Source organism: Patiria miniata, unplaced genomic scaffold (assembly GCF_015706575.1).
Source record: "Patiria miniata isolate m_02_andy unplaced genomic scaffold, ASM1570657v1 HiC_scaffold_2, whole genome shotgun sequence".
Taxonomy (NCBI): Eukaryota; Metazoa; Echinodermata; class Asteroidea; order Valvatida; family Asterinidae; genus Patiria; species Patiria miniata.
In genome coordinates this window covers 2894550-2901950 of record NW_024037058.1, presented here as the reverse complement: position 1 = coordinate 2901950, position 7401 = coordinate 2894550, and the positions used below count along the sequence as shown (strand labels likewise).

Here is a 7401-nt window from a genome sequence, read left to right as displayed (position 1 = left end):
AGGTCATCATGTCTAAGATGGGGCGGCTACATGCTGCATGTATAGATGTAGTGATGTTGGTGTTCAGCGTGTTTGGTGAGTCCTATTTTGTCATGTACATATAGGAAATTTAAAAGACCCTGTGTGGTAGGGCCAAGTTTTACTTGTAAATGTTCATAGTGTATTAAATAGGAGTAGCACCCCCCCCCCCAAAAAAAATGTGAACATCATTTTAGTTTGAGTTTAGATCTCCCCTCCCAGTCTTGGTAGTGTGCCCCCCTGTTTGTTTACTTTAGCCCACATGTCCCCCTATTAGCTGCCACATGGTCAAGCCTCAGTGATTCATTCAGCTGACCAGCAGAGAAACAAGTCCACACTATACTTATCATCTTCCTCCTACCATTCGGCTTGCGTTTTTCTACTTGTCAAGTCATTGGTGAGTTTTCATTACTGTTTCTTGTATGCTATGCCTATAAAAAAGGAAGAGGTGATGCATATTGGGGGCATATCATGCGACAATATGCCAATGGTCGCTACCAATTTGGCATTGGCCAAAAGCCGGGCAGTAAGAGATGGAAGGCGGAACTAAAGAAGGTTGAGAGTAGCCCGCGCCACTACACCCCCTAGACCACAGATCTGATGGGGCACAGAATCGTCTGCAACTGCTCTTACCATGAGGTATGTTATTTACAAATCATTCTTCGTGTTTCTATAGTGGACTTAATTTTTTTCATAGAATTGTCCTAATGAAAAATTGTAGACACTTTTTTGGCGAATATTGAAGTGCCTTGGAGTGTCAAATAGAGCAAGGGTTAACAATTAATAACTGCGGAAGGACCCCATGCCATCCATCGAGAGGAGACTGCAAAGCAAGCTCCTTTCTCTTCAGCGTTCCGGCAATATCCCACAGCCTCTGTACAGACAGCTACGACCATCTAGCTCCAAGTGCCCCAGGTTCTTCGGACAGCCCAAGATCCACCAGAAGGATATACCCCTGCGTCGCATTGTAGCTTCCAGAGGGGGTCCTACATACATCACAGCCAGGCATCTTGCAAAGATCCTCCACCCCTTGGTAGGAAACACCGAACACCACATCAAGAACTCCGACCAGTTTGCAGTATTCATCCAAGACCTCACCCTCCAGCCGGACGACATCATGGTCAGCTTTGATGTCGTCTCCCTCTTCACCAACATTCCCACCTCAGACACCTGCACCATCGCAAAGGACACACTTCAAGCAAACACCACTCTCCAAGACAACACCAACCTCACCCCTGACCAGCTTCAAGATCTGCTCCTCACATGTGTCAACCCATCCAGCTTCAGATGGCAGGACAAATCAAATTCTTTGAACAGTCAGCTGGAACTTCCATGGGATCTCCTATATCCCCGGTTCTGGCTGACTTGTTCATGGAAAAATTTGAACAGACCGCCATCGCAACAACAGATCACCAACCCAAGGTTTGGCTCCGGTACGTGGACGACACCTTTGTCATCTGGCAACACGGGCAAGACAACCTCCAGCTCTTCTTGGAACACCTCAACAAGCTTCACAGCAGCATCCAGTTCACCATGGAACAAGAAAAAGATGGCAACATCTCATTTCTTGACGTTGAGGTGTCCAGAAAGCCAGACGGAAGTCTTGCTTGCAGTGTCTACCGCAAGCCCACCCACACGGACAGATACCTGCACAGCAACTCTTTCGACCACCCAAGAATCAAGTCCTCCGTCAACCAAGCCCTCGTCCACAGAGCATACAACATCTGTGACGATGAACACCTACCTCAAGACCTCCATCACATCACCACAGCACTGCAGCGCAATGGATACCAGCCCAGCCAAGTCAAGATACAAGACCCAAGAACCATTCCCAGCCGTAGGGTCTCCTATATCCAAAGCCAACTAGTTAGGGCCTCTAGTTCCATCACCCTCCCTGCTTAGGCACCACTTCTCATCACATCCAACACATCCTCCAAAAGCATGGAATTCGAGTCGTCCACACAGCCCCTCAAAAGATGCAGAACCTACTGACTTCACACAAGGATCGGTGTGGCCCAGAATGCAAACCAGGGGTGTACTTTGCCACATTGACATTCCATGTCAATGTGGCAAAGTGTATATCGGCGAGACTGGCAGGGACCTCCCCATCAGACTCAATGAACACAAAGCCCATGGCAGGGAGGGAGACTTCAAGAAATCTTCCATCATCAAACACTTCCATACCGAGGACCACTCCATCAACTGGAGCCAAGCAGAACTACTCACTTGCATCGACCGCTGGTACCCGCGATGCATCACAGAAGCCATCGAGATCATCGAGCATAACACTGTTCCCCAAGACATAGGTTTCTACGTCAGCGACATCTGGCGCCCCATCCTCAAGTCCAAGTCCGATGGGTCTCCTATACCCTAGGACAATTTAGGTTCAGTTCTCGCCTATGGTCACCTATACCCTGAGCTCCTTCCCCTTTGCCCCCTCACTGTGTACTGACACGCTCCAGTGATCATCCAGCATCCCTCAGTCAACTTGCATCCTTCTCAGCTTCAGCGGTTTCGAGCTTCACCAGTTTGCATCCTTCTCACGCCTCACAGCACCCATCCTTATAACATTGCATCATCGTTGGAATCCCTCATTATTATTATTATTATTATTATTATTATTTATTCGACCAAAACAATACACAATGAACAAACACGGTATGAAAAACAAAAACTAAACAAAAATGTATGAAAGCTACGAAATACAAAATAAAACAAAATAAACACAAAAGACGACACTGTATAAGTGTAAGTGTAGGGGCCACAAAAACAACGCATAATATGAAATGAAAACATCCGAAGACATGTATAAAAAGACGATATGTGGGTCAGGGAACACAAAAGTAAATTCAATTACTATTACCCACAGGTATGTAACCCCGCACATATTAAGCAGACAAACGCAGACAAGAACAAAACAAGGTACAAGAAAATAATGAAAATATAAAACAGCAACAAGAAAACTGACCCCTGTTACAAATTACACGCAAGCAAGAAGACTAATGCAACGAAGCCCAAATCATGTGAAAGTCATGTGAAAGTCCCCACCAATTAAATGCAACAAGTATATGAAAACACTAATGAGGATAATGAAATCAGTTGTCTGAGAAAAGTAATTGCCAAAGATTCCTAAGGAAAACAGGTAGAGTGTCCAGTACTGCAGAATCCCTAATATGGGGTGGAAATTGGTTCCAAAGTCTTGGAAGATAACGAGTAGGAGAATGATATAAAGCTTGTGTACGAGAAGGCAGATGACAGAAGGTAAGGGATTCTGGATGGCGTGCATTTATGAGAACGTTGTCGTTGATCGACTCGCACCTGCAAACACCAGATAAACATTTGAAAGCAAAAGAGCATAGTAAATAATCTCTTCTAGATGAAAGAGAAGACCAGTTTAACTGACTCAACCTATCCTCATATGGCATTTCACCGCGTCTTTGTTTCAAAGCAATGCGGGTGGCAGTGCGTTGTACACGCTCAATCTTTTGCTGTTGAGAGAGAGTGTGAGTACCCCACGCTGGAATGCCATATTCCAGGATAGGCAGGATCAGAGATTTGTAAAGGCAGAATATGGCTTGAGTTGATGCTCCGCCAGCAATAGTACGGATGAAACCCAGGAGGCGATTTGCACGTGAGACAAGTGAGTCAATATGGGAATTCCATTGAAGATTGGAGCTAATAGTGACACCTAAATATTGAATAGAGGTAACTGTAGACAGGGCAGCATCACCAAGTGTGTAAACTGGAGGATGGATATTTTTGCTTCTGGTGACGTACATAACCTTAGTTTTGGTTGTATTGAAGAGCATGTCATGATTTAAACACCAGTCTTGCATATTATTTAAGTCGTTCTGCAGCTGGAACTCGTCCTCAACCGACCGGATGACTCGGAAGAGCAAAGCATCGTCAGCGAACAGAACACAGCTAGAGGAGACACAGTCGGGAATGCTATTGACAAACAGGTTGAATAAGGTGGGTCCAAGAACGCTACCTTGAGGAACACCAGATGAAACACTGACCCATGAGGAAACACTCCCCTGGAAAAGAACACGTTGCTTCCTGCCAGTCAAAAATGATCTGACCCAACGCCAGACCACACCCTGGATGTTGTAAACCGATGAAAGTTAACTAAGCAGGATATGGTGTGGCATCCTGTCAAATGCCTTTGACATGTCTAGGAAGACGGCGTCAATTCAGGGAGGGCGTGGAACATCAAGAGTCAGTGCCCATTGATGCATAACATTGACGAGTTGGGTAACACAGCTTCGGCGTTTTGTGAAGCCGTGTTGATTGCTGTTCAACAACCCAAACATACCCACGTGATCTGTTATAGCAGCCGCAACAACACGCTCTAGAATTTTACACAGAACGGATGTCAGTGCAACAGGTCTGTAGTTCGACAGAATGGATTTATCGCCCTTTTTGAAAACGGGGGTAATGTTTGCACATCGCCATGCATCGGGTAATTTTCCTGAGCTTAGAGAGGTGTTGAACAGCAAGCACAGAGGGATGGATACTTGACAAGAAATCTTCTTTAATATACCAGGAATAATGCCATCAGGGCCAGGAGATTTGTTGGTGGGTAGATTACGTATAATAGAATTAATCTTACCTACAGGCACATACAGTTCTGAAAGACCAGGTAATAGTAGTGAACAAGGAGATGGGTCATTGGGAACCAGACCATCAGGGTTAAACACAGAGGAAAAGTATGCATTGAAAGCGGATGAAATAGCACCAGGTTGAGATAATTTAACATTGTTATGAGTGAATACAGGAGGTGACGGGGATTGTTTACGACTACGGACAAAAGACCAAAACCTTCGCCTGTTATCAAGTGAGGAAAACATGTCATTTATATATTTCCAATAAGCTTTCTGAGTTTGACTCTTAACCATATTACGAGTGATTTTGTACAATTGCCAGTCCCTTAACAAACCATATCTACGAGCAAATCTAAAGAGCTTATGCTTTTTGTTGATGAGTTTTTTTAGCTCCGTGGTGATCCAAGGTGTAAATCTGGTCTTACGCCTTGTTGTGGAAGGAATTGAGTCCCATACTGCAGCGTCAAGAAGATCCATAAAAGTTTTACATGATGAGTTGGGATCAGATGGGTCCAAGAATGCAGACCAGGGTATGAGGTGGATTAGTGTACCAAGGTGCCCAAAATCCCCACGGTGAAACTGTAAAAAAGAACGCAGAAGAGCTGGTCTAGGTGGAGGTTTATTGGAGCGAAACACAATGTGTACAGCCAGGTGGTCAGATGTGATGAGACTCGGGCCGGTAGAGATGGAAGCAAAGCGGTCAGGGCGATTGGAGAATACCAGGTCTATAGTGGATCCAACAGATAAATTGTCAGGATGAGTAGGATGTGTAACAGAGGTGACAAGTTGTTCAAGAGAGAAGTCAGACGAAATCTCAAACAGTCTAGTGCGATGGGGACTCGATCTTTCAGATGACTTAAAATCATCATTAAAGTCGCCCAAAACGAGGCATCCGTCAAAATCGTCCATATTTACATGTTGAAGAACATTTCTGAGCTTTGGCCAGTAAGAAGCAGTTGACGACGGCGGACGGTAGATTAAGCCTACTAGCCAGGATTCACTTGCAAACCTCACAGATGCCCACATGAGTTCCATATCGTCCTGCTCAAGATTGCCCAGCCTACATGGTGACAGAGAGGCATTGAATGCACCAAGAACACCGCCACCACGGCGTCCGTGGCTACGATCTCGTCGCAGAATTACGTAATCGTCAGGTAGACCAATAATGGAGTCATTGTCGTGAGGGGTGAGCCAGGTTTCTGTGAAGAATAGAATATCTGGGAGCTGATTCAGATGCAAATTGGCCAGCAGTTCGGGTCCTTTGTTGCGAAGACTACGTGCATTGCTTAGGATACAGGATATGTTTTTATGATTTGGCCGATCGCGGAAATAAATACCGTCATCAGGCCCGATGTCAGGACCAGGATTTAGTTCAATATCACCACAGGCAATCAGTGTGTAGATCAAAATGCAGGAGATCCCACGAGAGCGAAAATCACGTTTGAAATTCCCGCCCCCAGTGACCATAGTCCGAGACCCACCTGTGGTCGGCAGTTGAAATCCATATCCAAGACCTTGCAGCATGAAATCAGACAGATCTAGATGAATCCTGCTACTGATTTCAATCAGAGTCGAGCCAACATGATCCAGAGTGTTCTGATGACCAATGGTAACAATATGGGCTTCTGGCTCAAGCCAAATTGACGAAAAACAAATCAAAATTCGGAGAGCCAAACAAAGCGACGTGCATGTCGCCATCTTGCTGACATTTGTCAACCGAACAAGATGGAAATAACTTTATTTCACCTGTTTATTTAGGGTTGTGGAGGCAGATGTCCCTTTGGTGGCGCATTTCGATGGGACTATCAATTACTTCCTTCCGCTGCGACTAGCCATACCGTGCCCTTTTGTCATTCTCCTGATGACGGGCAGAGCATACTGTTCAAAACGTTGAGTCCCTCCGGTTCTTTACAGAACCACACATACTCACAAAAGAGATTTATTCACATAGTGCTACCGCAAACTTATCTTGTCTTAATAACTTGTCCAAGCAAAATTAAATGAAGCCCAGCCCCCCCCCCCCCCCATCTCTCTCCAGCACACAATATCAATAAAACGTATTTTGGTGTTTTCTTTTCTGTTTAGGATACTACAACTCAACCACAAGTGTTCCATCCATGCCAGCCACAAGTGATGCGTCCAGGCCAGCCACAAGTGGTGCGTCTGGGCAAGCCGCACGCTGTCTGTCAAGGCCAGCCACCGGATGTCCATTCAAGCCAACCAACTTTGGAATGCCCGCAATGTTTCCAAAGAGTCCGAGTGGATGCATTTACTGACCACCTGGCATATTTCCACACAGAAATTAAGTGTACACTGTGTGGAAAAAAGATCAGGGGAGAAACAAACCTTGTGGATCATGTAGAAACAGTGCACAAGAGTCAGCAAGTGAAAAGCACACCCTCTCGTCAGGTGAGCCAGCCACCCTTGCGCCAGGAGAGCCACCAGCAGAGAGCAGGCCCTCTGTCCCCCCGCCCTCTCGTCAGGTGAGCCAGCCCCCCTCTCGCCAGGAGAGCCAACCAGGAGAGAGCAGGACCTCTGTCCCACCGCCCTCTCGTCAGGTGAGCCAGCCCCCCTCTCGCCAGGAGAGCCAACCATGAGAGAGCAGGACCTCTGTCCCACCGCCCTCTCGTCAGGTGAGCCAGCCAGTCTCTCACGAGGAGAGCCAACCAGGAGAGAGCAGGCCCTCTGTCCCCCCGCCATCCTCCAGTCCTCCCCTCCAACCAATTGTATCGCCAACTTTCCAGATGAGGCAGCCTTCATTGGACTGGGCCAGGGTTTG

The 7401-nt window shown here is 46.4% G+C and overlaps 1 pseudogene; it reads left to right on the top strand.

Moving 5' to 3' along the window:
- Positions 1 to 817: 817 nt before the first annotated feature.
- Positions 818 to 2392, top strand: LOC119726833 (annotated as a pseudogene).
- The last annotated feature ends 5009 nt before the right edge of the window (positions 2393 to 7401 follow it).